General features: G+C 37.6%; 1 long non-coding RNA gene across 2 annotated transcripts; it reads right to left on the bottom strand.

Annotated features, from left to right (window-relative positions):
- Positions 1-13,939: 13,939 nt before the first annotated feature.
- On the bottom strand, positions 13,940-16,692 carry LOC131634613 (uncharacterized). Of its 2 annotated transcripts, XR_009293594.1 has the most exons (9): positions 16,516-16,692; positions 16,315-16,425; positions 16,016-16,048; positions 15,739-15,798; positions 15,285-15,361; positions 14,946-15,091; positions 14,782-14,871; positions 14,329-14,375; positions 13,943-14,165 (listed from the first exon to the last, which is right to left on the bottom strand). It is a non-coding gene; the product is annotated as an uncharacterized LOC131634613 (long non-coding RNA). The 2 variants fall into 2 exon arrangements; XR_009293593.1 differs by having other exon boundaries at positions 13,940-14,165; positions 15,285-15,798.

The raw sequence follows: 16,692 nt of genomic DNA, 5'->3' as shown, positions 1-16,692 counted from the left end.
CTAGAAGTTCAAGTGGGTCAAATAGCACAGCACCTCACTCTACAAGCACAAGGTAACTTTCCGAGTTCATTTGTGAAAAATCCGAAAGACCAAGAGAAGATTAATGCAGTTTCAACAAGGAGCAAAAGAGTGGCTGAATCTGAAAAAGAAAAAGAGGAAATAGATGACCCTATGGTAATAGAGGTGGATTTGGAAATAAGAGAGAATCCGAAAGAACCAGAAGTTGTGATATCACCGGTTAAACCAGTTGAAGAAAAAAATAAGAAAGATGTTGAACCGGTGATCAAACTACCTTTCCCCTCCAGAGTGACAAAGAAGAATTCAAAAGAGAAGGACTTTAAGAAGTTTACTGTATTGTTCAAAAGGCTAGAGGTGAATTTACCCTTCTTTGAAGCACTTGAGCACATGCCATTGTATAAGAAATTTCTGAAGGAGGTAATGACAAAGAAGAGATCAGTGGAAGGAGAATCAAAAATTGCAACTGAGAAGTGTGGAATAATCTCGTCAGCAAGAAAGATCCCAGTAAACAGGAAAGACCCTGGAGCGGTGGCGATACCATGCACTATCAATAATATAACATTTAAAAAGGTACTCCTCGATTCTGGTTCTAGTGTGAGTTTAATGCCTTTGTCCATTTTCAAAAAGCTTGAATTGGAAAAGATTAGTGAGAGTAAGACACAGTTAAGGTTCGCTGATCACACCATTAAGAAATCATACGGGGTAGCTGAAGATGTACTAGTGGAAGTTGATAAGTTTGTATTCCCTGTTGAGTTCCACATCATGGACATTCCGGAAGACGAAGAAACTCCTATCCTTCTTGGGAGGCCATTTTTGTCGACAGGCCGCTGCAACCTCGATATTGAAAAAGGGACACTAACGCTGAGATCTTTTGATGAAGAAGTGACCTTGAAGATGTTAGGAGTTAAGAAACATAGGGTGGTTGTAAATGATCAAACTTCTGGTGGTATGACAGAAAGTGAAAAAAAAGACAAAAGGCCTGAGCAGCACCAAGAAAAAGTCTCAAGCATAGCTTCTCGGGTGGAAACAACTCATGGAGCTATCAAAAGTCCTAAAAAGGATAAGAAAATAAAGAAGAAAGTGGGAAGTGAATTGAAGAGAAAAGTTGTCCATGCTTTTCATCTTCATGAGTTTTTGGTTGCGGAGGTGAAAAGCAACCAAGTGTGGAATAGAAAATACCCTCCATAATAAAGGGTAATGGACCGTCGAGCCATGCGACGTTAAACAGAGCGCTTCGTGGGAGGCAACCCACGGTTTTAATAATTACTTTGTCTTCTTGTTTATTTTATTTCAGGAAATAAAAGGGGCATTTCAAGTGGAAGCTTTGGAGTGCATTACCCTCTGTGAGTCACCTCTCTCGGGCTTGTTCTAAAACATTGAGGCTAATGTTTCGTTCAAGTTTGGGGGAGGTTTTACTCCTTGCTTTTCAATTTATATTGCTGCTATAATATGTGTAAGACCCACAGAATCATATTTGTCCCAAATTTTGATCGAAATTTTTATTTTTGAAGAAGTTTTGATCTTAAAGAGCGATCGGGAATAGTATATAGAGATTAAGGGAGGATTGTTTGAGGACAGGAAGTTTGGAATAATGTGACAAGAAGAGTTTTGTTTAAACACCCTTGGTTCCCTAAAAGAAATACGAGTCCAACGTGTAGATTTGCACCATAGTACTTGTATCCTGAGAAGTACTCCTCGAGTAGTTTATTGATACAGTCTGGCATAATTCAGATTCACATGCATGATGATTGATTGAGAAAAAAAAAGGGATATAAAGTTGGCACAAAATGATGAAAAGGCGGTAAAAGGCAACCGGCTCGCTAAGTTGGGTAACCCTCACCCGGTTATTCAGCCCAAAGGAGGTTGATCCCCAAACGTCGTCCAAAAGGACAATATATAACTGCGAAGTTTGAAAATTTCATCGGTGTTTGAAAAGTAGCAAATGCTGCTCGTTTGGTGCCAGAAAAAGAAAATATAAAGCCTTGATCCGTCTCATGCATGTGATGATTATTATAAGAAATGCAGTGCCTTAATGTGATTGTCCGAATGAAAGAGGAGAAAAATCGGAAAGAGACTTAAGTGCAAAACATAGTTGGAGAGGTATTTGAAAGGGGAGCTTAAGGTTTAAAGTGGTCGCAGAAACTCGTCGCATCATGTGAATGCCGGACCAACTGTTTCTTGATCAATACAACCGGATATCTCACGTATGAATACCAGTGTGCCTTGAAGGTCATTAACTCTTGTAACTGTCGCTTGAGGTCAAGCAACGGTTTAAGTTTGGGGGAGTTTGATCAGTGGTTTTCACACGTATTTTTACCGTTGTTTTTAGTTATCTTTAAGTTATTTTATTTAGTGTTTTATTTTGTTATTCGTCATTTTATGCTTTGGTTGTGTGTTATAGTGTTTGTAGGCTCAGGTAAATGAAATGGGAGAAATCGAGGCGGAAAAGTGAAAAATTGAAGAAAAGTGAATAAACTGGAAAAACGCGTTCCCAGACGCGTGTGGAAGAAGAAAAATGCAATCTGCTGCCAAAACGCGTCCCCACACACGTTTGGAAGTGAAAAGTGCCATCTGCTGCCCAGACACATTCCGGGACGCGTCCCGTTTGCCCAAACGCATTCCCACACGCGTCCCAGAAGCCAGAAATACAAAGGAAAATGCCTGTCTGCCCAAACGCGTCCCCACACGCGTCCCGTCTGCCCAAACGCGTTCCGGGACGCGTCCCGTCTGCCCAAACGCGTTCCCACACGCGTTTGCACGTGATTTTTGGGCCTGTTTTGCTGAAAAGCTCAGAATGACAGTAATAAAAGGAGGAGATTGCGTTTGGACAAGGGTTGGACAGTTTTGGGTGCGAAAATACACTGTGAAAGGCTGGAGAACTCAGATTTGATGCAAGGATTAAAGAATTCTATGAGCTTTTGCCATTGAAGATTGGATTTCCTTCATTTATCTGTAATGTCTACAATTAACACTATGTTTTCTGTTATTTTTATGAGTAGCTAAACCCCCCATTGCTAGGGGGGTGACCCTGATTCTGATTGTGATGAATTTATTCAATTGATGCAATAACTATTTTACTTTTCGTATTTGTTAATTTGTTCTTCATCCGTTAATAATGCTTTATCCGTCGGAAAAACGGATTCTGAATATGAATGAATAGTGTAGCTGGACGGCATATTATTTGTGGACATGATTAAGAACATATAATATTTATATCACCTAGGACTAGGGATATCATATTGTAACCGGAATTTCTTGTTATTGGAATGCTTGATCATAACCGTAATTATCTATGGACATAGTAATTAGGTTGTGAGGTCAAAGATCTTTTCACTAAGGCCTTAGGATTAGATACTCTAAAGAACCGGTAATTAACTATGAAAAGCATGTTATTGTATTGAGACAGAGAATTCGTTGCATGAAGAATCATTCACCGTCCCTAGCAATCTACTCATCTCTGTTCATCGTTCCATTATTCTGTTTATTTACTTTATTTGCAAAACCAATCAAAACAACCTTTTGAACTTTTGTTTAATTGAAACACTGATAAAACTCTATATCGTCAAGCAGTCCTTGAGATTCGATACTTGGGATTTTCCCATTACTACTACATAGGCAAAAATAGTACACTTGCTATTTTTTCCGATCAAGTTTTTGGCGCCGTTGCCGGGGACTGCCGAAGATTATAGAGTTCTAGATTTATTTCAATTAGAATTTTGATGCTCTGCGACTAAAATTTTATTTTCTGCACTATTTATTTTTCCTAATTCTCATACTTATCTAATCTGTGTATGTGAGGTAAGGCCTCAGCTGAATTTCTTTTTGACGCAGAAATTGAAAGAACTTTGCACGCAAGGCGTAGACAAGCTCGGTTGGCTAATTTGGAACCTGAAGAGGAAATTGTGTCAGTTCATTCCGATTCAGAGTCTGAAAGTGAAGAAGAAACCATGGGTGAAAATCCTCCTCCTCCAACTACCCGGTGCTACGTATCAGAGCGACGACAAGACCAATTGGAGAACTACCTCCTCCAAAAGTCTCCCAAAGCGGCTAATCTGCAGGATGCCACTCAAGCATCAAATCAGCAGAAGGGTGAGAATATAATTTATAATGAAGAAGCATGACAAATATAGTAATACCAACAAGTATCATCAAGAATCATACAACAAGGTAATCCACTCATTTAACCACAATCGATATATAAGTAATGCGATACATGAATGATAACATAAATTATAAAGACATACAATGATGAATGAGACTCGACTATGCATATGCATGTAGTACCGAATCCTGAGTAAACTCCTCCTTGTCATTATGACAAATACACCTTGCCGAGCATTATGCTGGGACTTTATTCCACTCAGGAAGCCCGCAGGCTGTCGTCATCGAGCATGTAGCTCCCACTGATGACCCTTGCCGAGCATTATGCTGGGACTTTATTCCACTCAGGAAGCCCGCAGGCTGTCGTCATCGAGCATGTAGCTCCCACTGATGACCTCTGCCACTCAGGCTAATATACCATTACCGAGCATTAAGCTCCTACTGGTAACCAATGCCCGCAGGACATCTGTTAACAGCATTCCGCCATTAACATATTGAAATGTTATGATGCGCAAATATATGACTCTATTACATGTCAACAACATCATCAACAATATAACACGATCATACACTCACGTTACATCGTTATCAATTACATCACACCATAATCACCACACAGGCAGTAATAAGTACACAGCACACATTCACCGTCAAAACATACTTGCCACATCGGAATAGATGATCGTATAACACACTTATACACATCAAATTAATATTGGCCATCGGCCCACAACTTCATCAATACATCATCATCAAGTTGTAATAACAACAATTCAACAATGATAATACATCATTCTCATAACAACAATTACTTGCCAGAAGGCCACACATCATGTTAACAACAAACAACCAAACATCGTCACATATCAAGAATGAACATTCATTAATACATAACACATACGAACATGATTTCATGTTAATCCACACATCAACAACAATTACAACCAAGCAGTATGATTATTTACTAATCATATCGCGCATATAAACAATTATGTGTTTTCATCAAAAAAAATTAAAACAAATCAATCACAAGTTAACCAAGCCTATAACATCATATAGAACATCTAACTAGCTTCCTAACGCTTCGAACGGCGTATAAAACGGAGTTACGGATAAAAAGTTACAAGGTTTCAAAGTTTGGATAATTGAACATACTACACATTTCATCACTTGATCCTAATAAAAATAATAGGAGACTACATCCTATGAATCATTTTATTAGATCATAGTATAGTTCATTGCGTTAGCTTTCCAACACTTCAAACGGCGACAAAATCGGAGTTACGGTTCAAGAGTTACGATCGTTACAAAATCTGCCAAAAATGGAAAAAGTTGTAGGTCGACGCATGGAAATCATAGGTCGACGCATTGAACTCCTGCCACCCTTGGGTATGCGCACGCTGACCCAATAGGTCGACGCATTCATCTGAAAACCCAGATTTTTGCCTTTTAGGCTGCACAGGTCGAAGCAAACCTCTATGTAGGTCGACCTAAGCTTCGTAGAAACCCTAAAATCACCATTTCCACCAACCAAACTCTTATAAACATTACTCTAACACCTATACATCATTATAACATCAATACAACACATACATACCATAAAAACAACCTAACATCAAACTTTTCATGGTTGATTCATCAATCTTTCTCAAAACCTAACATTTTCTTCAAACTCAATCAAGCCATGGAAATGGAAAAGAAAGCATGATCAATCATCATAACACAACAAGGATATCATTTAATCATCATACAATCATACTCAAACAAACATAGATCAAACAAAGACCACACAAGAAAGTTATGGAAATTGAACAAGAAGAAGAAGAAGAAGAAGAACAAGAACAAGAACAAGAACAAGACTATAAGGATCATACATTCAAGATAAATTAGATTCACCCCTTTACCCGACTATAGCGACGATCGGAACTCAATTCGGATGAAAAACCACCAATCTCAACTTTTTCTTCTCTTCCTCTTCTTCTTTCTCTCTTCCCTTTCTTTCTCTCTTCTTTCCTTTTCTGTTTTTCTTTCTTTTCTATCTTTATATCTCTCTTATCTCTTTTCTTATAGAGAAAATATCTACTTTACGGTCTAAACTCAATTGCTCAGAAAAACCCCAAAATGCAGAATATTACCTTAATAATATTTCTAGTACCAAAAATATGAAAACCTTCAATTAAATATTAGTCTGCCATCCCGAACTAATACCGACTGAGACGACTCCAAAAATGGTAAAATTCCAACAAACGTCACAAACGTCCAAATTAAGCATATACTTATTTTTCCGGACGTTACAACTCTCCCCCACTTAGAACATTTCCGTCCTCGGAAATATCCCAAACGCAAACAAACCTGGATACGCTCTCGCATCCGACTAACCAACTATCAAGCCACGAAAAACAATGACACCATCAGTGCCAAACAACGAATCACCCTAGCTAAAAGCAAAACAACCAAAACACAACAACGACAACGAGATGCAATGCCCATACATTGCACTCATCGACCAAACCGCAACCAGATTGTTACCAGCATCAAAGGTAACACACCCCTAATCCCCCATCAAAGGAATTAGCTACATGCACTCGAACCATCACCATGGAAACGAGACACCATCCTAGATAAGGACATAAAGTTCCATGACATATACAGCTTCTGAACAGCCTCAACAAAACTAAAATACCGACATCCCGATCGCACAACATCCAAACAACCATGCCAAGACATAGCAGTCAAACTTGTAACCAAAACAGCTGGTGGTCTTATCATTCCTACCACGTCCACTGTCCAAAATTTGAACTCTAACAATTCATACACACACATACGAATCGCGTCATTTCACGCTTCCGATGCGCACTCTGATTTCCCATAACAAACAGATTTACCAATTTCATATCCAACTTCCAGCTCTTTCTGGTATTCACCAGAAACTCATTATTCTCTCTTAACATACTCAACCTCTTAATCTGCTGTGTCAGCTCGCACACTAGATAAAAGTCTTTGTATCATCCGATCAAAGACAAAAAGCTAATCCAAACACATCCTTGTTTCACAACACAAGCCCTCATAGATCTTTAAGTGACCAAATCGTCCTCTAAGTCTGACCATCCGCTTGAGGATGAGACATCAAACTCAACGCAACTTCGTACCCAAAGTACTTTGCGAACCTTCTCAAAATTTCAGAAATAAACCTCGGATCTCAATCCGAACATTAGGAATACAAACTTGATCATGACATCCCATGACATTGTTCTTATCAATCCGAAGATCACTATCTTTATCTTTGACTAATCAATGTCATCTTATTAACCCATTCAAATCTGATTTCTGACCTTTTCTAATCTCATCAAGAATACCATAAGTAAGCTTTCACGTATAAAGCTCGACACCTGAAGAAGTCGCTTTACAAACCAAACTCGAATCTCACAACTGTTTCAACAATCACAATACTCGAATCATCGACATAGACGAATGCGATGGTTTCTCATATTCAACTCGTTCTGATCACACGAATACTTCGAACTCTTGTAGTCACTTACACACACAAATCTCAATCCGAATAATTAGTGCCTTCAAATTTCCCAAACAGAAATTACAACTGCCAACTCTAAATCTTGTGACTGATAAATCCTTTCAAAAATCTTAACTCGCATAGAAGCATAAACCACCACTTACCCCTTTTCTGCATTAGAACTTCTTGCAAACCCAACAAAGAAACATCCCAAAACACCACAAACAGTTCTAACAGATCCGACGAAATCAAAATAGGATTGATAGTCAACCTCCTCTTAAACCCTTGAACATTCACTCCACTCAACCAAAAACTCTCATAAGGAAACTTAGCAAACAACTTCTTCTTCCCAACACGGACAAAACAATTCTCAAATACTTAGCATGATCATCTTCACACTGATGATACCTATACCTCAAATCAAACCTGCAAAACAAACAAACTCAAACCAACTTGATCCATCAAAATATCAATCCTCGAAAGTGGATACCTTTCCTTAATTGTCGCTTTTCTCAATTGTCTAAAATCTACACAAAGCCTCACTGAACCTTCCTTCTTAACCAACAAAACACATGCACCCTACAGCGACACACTCGAACGAACAAACCTCTTCTCAAAAAAATCCTTAAGTTGACTCCTCTACTCTTTCAACTCAGAAGTTGGCATCCGATACGGAACCCTCGACACAACAATAGTTCTAGGAACTAAATCCTTCAAACAGAACTCCAAGACGGAATCCCCCTTTTCGAAGATGAATAAATTAAACCTTCAAGAAACACTTATACAAATGCGCAACTATCCGTAATTCCCATAATCTCTCTTTCTCAAGAACATCCAAAGTCGGCGACAACATAAACAATGTCGTACCACCTTGCACCGACTCATTCACTTCCAATATTATCAAACTAGCCATATAAGCCTATCACGTCCAATACGATCCCGTCTACTATCAACAAGAGATTAAGGGTGATCAAGTCCTCAATTTGTCAATAGGTAGCTGACAATCATAATAGAGTATAAACTATCAGTACCAACATTAATAATATTCTTTTCCAACTTTTGCTCATAGCATAGAAGCACTATAATTGCATAATTCACAAATCTCTCAAGATCATCTGAACCAGCTAACCCGACGTCTTGTAGCTACGTACCAAAACACTTCTAACAATATCTCAAAACAAAATTCCTGAGATCCTACTCAACTCTTCATACTCCTAATTCTTACTCGAGTTCCAAAACGTTTCCAACAACGTCAATAACTCCTACAACAAAGTCTACCACAATACTTTGCTTAATCACTGATCCAACAACGACGCCTCACACAAGGCTACTCAAACAACAACTTCACAGTCCATCAGTAGCTTTAGAGCATCACAACTTTCTAAATTCCATTCTTTAGAAATAACCAAAATCTACTCTGAGACACTCCAACTTGATTAACAACCAAAGTCTTAAGTCCAAGTCGCCTTCACTTCAGAAAACAACAGATTCCAACAACACTAGTACTGCTGCCCTCAGTAGCATACTTACATCTTGAAAATGAAACATATCCGAGAAGCATATCTTCTCCCCCACTAAGCTTCAAACCACTCCTGCATACAATCGACTAGAGGCACAACAAGTACTGACAGTGCTCCACACACTTATCACGTACTGAGGAATTAAACAACATTAGACAACACTGGCCGGACAGACCGACCTGCTCTGATACCACTAACGTAACACCCCAATTCTACCCAAAGCATTTAGGCAAGAAAATATCAGAGTGTTAAAATTTCATACAACACAATTAGGATGTTACACCAAGTAATCAAACAAACACCTAGAAAACAAACGGACATCAGCGATGCCAAAAGCATACAACACCTGCTAATAAAACAATACATAACACACGGAAGATATGAACATATATATATATATATATATATATATACGTATAGCTTTCACTCTCAAAGAGGAGTTTTCCAATATAAAGTGTTTACAATACACAACGACACGTTATCACATATACATATTCAAAAGAGTCGTATATAAATAAATAACAACAGACTCCCAACTACCCGGTGTTACGTATCAGAGTGACCGACAAGACCAATTGGAGAACTACCTCCTCCAAAAGACTCCCAAAGCGGCTAATCTGCAGGATGCCACTCAAGCATCAAATCACCAGAAGGGTGGGAATATAATTTATAATGAAGAAGCATGACAAATATAGTAATACCAACAAGTATCATCAAGAATCATACAACAAGGTAATCCACTCATTTAACCACAATCGATATATAAGTAATGCGACACATGAATGATAACATAAATTATAAAGACAAACAATGATGAATGAGACTCGACTATGCATAGGCATGTGGTACCGAATCCGGAGTAAACTCCTCCTTGTCATTATGACAAATACACCTTGCCGAGCATTATGCTGGGACTTTATTCCACTCAGGAAGCCCGCAGGCTGTCGTCATCGAGCATGTAGCTCCCACTGATGACCCTTGTCGAGCATTATGCTGGGACTTTATTCCACTCAGGAAGCCCGCAGGCTGTCTTCATCGAGCATGTAGCTCCCACTGATGACCTCTGCCACTTAGGCTAATATACTGTTACCGAGCATTAAGCTCCTACTGGTAACCAATGCCCGCAGGCCATCTGTTAACAGCATTCCGCCATTAACGTATTGAAATGTTATGATGCGCAAATATATGACTCTATTACATGACAACAACATCATCAACAATATAACACGATCATACACTCACGTTACATCGCTTATATTCTATCCAAAATGATACATCACCAATTAATAACATCGTTATCAATTACATCACACCATAATTACCACACAGGCAGTAATAAGCACACAGCACACATTCACCGTCAAAACATACTTGCCACATCGGCATAGATGAACGTATAACACATTTATACACATCAAATTAATATTGGCCATCGGCTCACAACTTCATCAATACATCATCATCAAGTTGTAATAACAACAATTCAACAATGATAATACATCATTCTCATAACAACAATTACTTGCCATAAGGCCACACATCATGTTAACAACAAACAACCAAACATCGTCACATATCAAGAATGAACATTCATTAATACATAACACATACGAACATGATTTCATGTTAATCCACACATCAACAACAATTACAACCAAGCACTATGATTATTTACTAATCATATCGCGCATATAAACAATTATGTGTTTTCATCAAAAACAATTAAAACCAATCAATCACAAGTTAACCAAGCCTATAACATCATATAGAACATCTAACTAGCTTTCTAACTCTTCGAACGGCGTATAAAACAGAGTTACACATAAAAAGTTACAAGGTTTCAAAGTTTGGATAATTGAACATACTACACATTTCATCACTTGATTCTAATAAAAATAATAGGAGACTACATCCTATGAATCATTTTATTAGATCATATTATAGTTCATTGCGTTAGCTTTCCAACACTTCGAACAGCGACAAAATCGGAGTTACGGTTCAAGAGTTACGATCGTTACAAAATCTGCCAAAAATGGAAAAAGTTGTAGGTCGACGCATGGAAACCATAGGTCGACGCATTGAACTCCTGCCACCCTCGGGTATGCGCACACTGACCCAATAGGTCGACGCATTCATCAGAAAACCCAGATTTTTGCCTTTTTAGGCTGCACAGGTCGACGCAAACCTCTGTGTAGATCGACTTAAGCTTCGTAGAAACCCTAAAATCACCATTTCCACCAACCAAACTCTTATAAACATTACTCTAACACCTATACATCATTATAACATCAATACAACACATACATACCATAAAAACAACCTAACATCAAACTTTTCATGGTTGATTCATCAATCTTTCTCAAAACCTAACATTTTCTTCAAACTCAATCAAGCCATGGAAATGGAAAAGAAAGCATGATCAATCATCATAACACAACAAGGATATCATTTAATCATCATAAAATCATACTCAAACAAACATAGATCAAACAAAGACCACACAAGAAAGTTATGGAAATTGAACAAGAAGAAGAAGAACAAGAACAAGAACAAGACTATAAGGATCATACATTCAAGATAAATTAGATTCACCCCCTTACCCGACTATAGCAACGATCGGAACTCGATTCGGATGAAAAATCACCAATCTCCACTTTTTCTTCTCTTCCTCTTCTTCTTTCTCTCTTCCCTTTCTTTCTCTCTTCTTTCCTTTTCTGTTTTTCTTTCTTTTCTTTCTTTCTATCTCTCTTATCTCTTTTCTTATAATGAAAATATCTACTTTACGGTCTAAACTCAATTGCTCAGAAAAACCCCAAAACGCAGAATATTACCTTAATAATATTTCTAGTACCAAAAATATGGAAACCTTCAATCAAATATTAGTCCGCCATCCCGAACTAATACCGACTGACACGACTCCAAAAATGGTAAAATTCCAATAAATGTCACAAACGTCCAAATTAAGCATATACTTATTTTTCCGGGCGTTACAGATAGTCAATTCATGATGGTCAGCTACGTGTGAACCATGTCGGGGATGCATTGATGATGGTCAGCTATGTGTGAACCATGTCAGGGATGCATCGATAATGATCCACTATGTGTGAACCATGTCAGACAGTAACCTGATGAATGTCAACTATGTTTGAACCATGTCAGACAGTCAACTAATGATGTTTGACTATGTGTGAACCATGTCAGGGATCTATTGATGATGGTCAACTAGGTGTGAACAATTTTAGGGATGCATTGATGATAGCCAACTATGTGTGAACCATATCAGACAGTTAACTGTCAACTACTTGTGAACCATGTTAGACAGTCATCTGATAATGGTCAACTATGTGTGAATCATTTTAGAGATGCATAAAATGATGGTGAACGATCTGTGAACCATGTCAGAGATGTATAGGATGATAGTCAACTATGTGTGAACCATGGAAGATTGTCTACTGATGAAGGTCAACTATGTGTGAACCATGTCAGAGATGTATAGGATGATGGTCAACTATGTGTGAACTATGTCAGAGATGTATAGGATGATGGCAACTATGTGTGAACCATGTAAGAGATGTATTGATGATAGTCAACTATGTGTAAACCATGTTAGAGATGCATTGGATGATGGTCAACTATTTGTGAACCATTTCAGAGATGCATTGATGATGGTCAACTATTTGTGAACTATGTCAGAGATGCATTGATGATGGTCAACTATGTATGAAGCATGTCAGGGAGTCAACTGATGATTGTCAAATGTGTTAACCATGTCAGGGAGTCAACTGATGATGGTCAACTACGTATGAAGCGTGTTACAGATGAATTGATGATGGTTAACTATGTGTGAACCATGTCAGGGAGTCAACTGATTATGGTCAACTATGTGCGAAGCATGTTACAGATGAAATGATGATGGTAACCTATGTGTGAATCATGTTAGGGATTCAACTGATGATGGTAAACTATGTGTGAACCATGTCATGGATTTAACTGATGATTGTAAATTATGTGTAACCTGTCAGGGATTCAACTGATGATGGTAAACTATGTGTTAACCATGTCAGGGATTCAACTGATGATAGTATACTATGTGTGAACCATGTTACAAATGATGGTAAACTATGTGTGAACCATGTCAGGGATTCAACTGATGATGGTCAACTATGTGTGAACCATGTCAGGGATTCAACTGATGATGGTAAACTATGTGTGAACCATGTCAGGGATTTAAATGATGATGGTATACTATGTGTGAACCATGTCAGGGATTCAAATGATGATGGTAACACTACAGGAAAAAAGGCCTCCTGCCACGCCCAGAAAACCGAGGCTATATGCAAAATAACCGTGGCGTAACGCTTAGGCCACGGTTTGGCCACGGAAATCCAACTGTGGAGTATACGGCCGTGGCCTAAAGTAAAGTCCACGGTTTTTTGGTATAGACCACGCCTTTTTTACAACCGTGGCTTTTTTAGGCCACGGTTTAGGTAGCTTGATTAAGGCCGCGGTTTGTACTTGCCATGACTTAAAAACTGTGGCTATATGGTAAAGCCACGGTTTCATTTTGACGTTTACGACACAGTATTAGTTCAAGATATAGCCACGGTTTGGTTATGACCACCTATTTAAAACCGTTGTTATATGTTATGCATTCTAAACCATTAATCTTGCCACGGTTTATTTCTGTATCATTACACAAAGATGTCATTATATATATATATACACCAATCAAAAGTTTGCCAACTAAGCTAGCTATAATACATTATTAATATACAATAAATAAATATAATCACAATTATAATGTACTAGTATGTGACCCATTATAAATTTGATATGTTTATATAGAGTATCTATTGCATTCTAATTACAACCCTGAAATATACAATTCAAAATATCAACATATACAATTCAAAATATCAACAATATTGTTCATTGTATTCGCAACACTATTTATCGTCTGAACACGAGGCCAGTAGTGAACCAGTAGGATCCCATTTGATATAATTTACTTCACTCTGAAATAGCAGAAAGGTTGTTAAGATTTACACAAGCACATTATTGTATTTAAACCTGGTGCAGTAGTGTTTCAGTGCAAAGCATAATAATACAGACTAAGGTAGGTAAATAAACCTGGTCAAAGCATTATATTTATTTAGTTTTTCAAAGCTGCACTCATACCTTTTACTTATTTGCTCAAGTGAAGGTTTATTCCTTTGGAGAACAATCTGCATTTATAAAATACCTACTGTCAAAAGATGGCATTGTCATGTGTTATAGACTAAAAAAATAACCAACCTTTAAACAAGAAATGAAACAGTCAGTATAATTCCCACAACTTTTTCAGGTTATAGGTAAATCCAAAAATATAGTCAAGAAATCAATGAACATCGATATTCAGGAAGAAACAAATCACTAAGAGGAATGTGGAGTAAGATTTGTCTGATAGCCACATTTTCCCCCACATGCTCAAGAATCCAGTCACGTCCCTTCTCCATATCCCCATCTCCATCATTCAGTCCCTCCCCTCGCAACCTTAGAGTAACGTAACACAAGACAGAGCCAAACATTGTGCTTGGACCTTCAATATGCAAACCCCACTGATTAGCGTGAAAGATAGAGTGAAGTTGTTACCTAATGATTATAGAGGTAACGGCGCATTTCCTTTCTATGCTCGTCGGTTAAGACTGCATTCAAAGCCCCGGTGACAGACAAAGTAATAACCTGTTTAATCATCATTATGAATGAAAAGTAAAAACACACAAGTTTTGAATAGGAGAAAAGTGTAAAAAAATTACCAATCCAGGCATAAGAAACATGGGACCTCCATAATCTCCTGGCCAATGTCCATCATGACTCTGTTAAAATTAGTGAATCTATTTCTTCATCCTTCATCCTTCATCCTTCATCCTTCATCTAACATCTGTAAAGCTATTTGAATAACCTGCAAAAGAGTCGGAGATTCTACTATATGAGTAAATGAATAATAAACCATTAGGACTTAACTTGCTCGGCATCAATGAATAATAAACCATAGTTATGAAAAGTCAAGTACCACATGAATGACAACAACCAATAACAAATATCACAAATGGTAGTTTATTGTCACCATGATTATAAAAGTTACAACCACTTACTTGTTCACACTGTGTCCATGGCACTACAGAAAAAAGGGCTCCTGCCACAGAGACTCGAACATCATCGGCATTTACTCCTAACACAGAAAAGTTGATTATAAAGATCCATCCATGATGGTTTTGGTAAGAAAGCAATGAAGCAGTTGCACTCCAAATAGATGTATCCAATCATGTGAACATGTTTTTTTATCATATAACTTTTTCATCTTGTTCATTAGGGGCTTGAAACAAAAACAGTAGGACAAACAGAAGCTGGAGAAAAAAACATTTAAGCTCTAGAAAACAAACAGAAAAATAAACACTTATAAAAATAGAATGACAACTAATAATGGAACTCATATTGTATTCTTCATTGTTCTCATCTCTTCTTCACCTCAATGTGTCAACAAAAAAACATTTTAACTAAGTATAAATTGTGGAACAAATAAAAAGAGTGGATGGAAGTTTCGAAAACCAAATTATGATTGGCACTTGATAATGTTGTCAGCTCTAAATCAATAGATCTACTCCCAGCCTGAAAAAGTGAAACCAATTCCATGTCACTTTAAGATAAAAATAAATAGCCAAATTAAAAGCAATGATTCAGTTTAACTATACACACCAAATCCAATAAAGCTGAACATAAAATAACCCCCAAACCATACAAATGTAATATTGTTTCAAAAAACTCACAAGTTCATAACGACAATAAGAAAATAAAGGGGCACAGTTAGAGAAAGAATGAAGCTTACATCCACTTTCCATGCTCTATTTTCCACCTTCACCTGAAACACAACAGAGAAAAATGATTTAAAAAGGAAACAAGTTTACAGCACTGATAAGTAAACAACACTAACTCAACCATATTTATAAACACAAACAATCAAATACTGACGCTACATTATAACAACAACTGAGAAAGACAACAAAACAATTACTAAAATTATTCTAATTTTATCTAAAATCCTTTATTAGTAAGGGAACAAACATTAAGCAAGATATGTTTTTTCCCTAATTGAAACAAACACACAAAAGAGTAGAAAAAAAGGACCTTTTCAGCACCGGGTCCAAACATTTGACGGAGAAGAGTCATGATTAGGCTTTTCTTGCCAGAACCTGATGGACCATAGAACAGTAAATGGGGACAATCATGTTCTGAAACCTGCAACGAAAAACACATAAAAACCCTAACAAAAATGACAAAAATAATGCTTAAGAAAGAGAATTAAGGAGATTGATTGTGTATGGTTACCAATTTCTAGAGATTTTGAGCGATACGGCGCGGCGAAGAGGCTGAAACGGCTGAAGCTTTCTCAATCTCAGACTCAATATACAAGCACATGGTTTAGCTACCAACAAAGCGTAACATCTTGACCTAACCCCCAATCTCCTTCTCTTTCCCTGCTACACGCCTCTCTCTCAACCACAC

The sequence above is a fragment of the Vicia villosa genome, unplaced genomic scaffold (assembly GCF_029867415.1).
Source record: "Vicia villosa cultivar HV-30 ecotype Madison, WI unplaced genomic scaffold, Vvil1.0 ctg.001323F_1_1, whole genome shotgun sequence".
NCBI lineage: Eukaryota > Viridiplantae > Streptophyta > Magnoliopsida > Fabales > Fabaceae > Vicia > Vicia villosa.
This window is presented reverse-complemented; position numbering and strand designations above follow the sequence as displayed.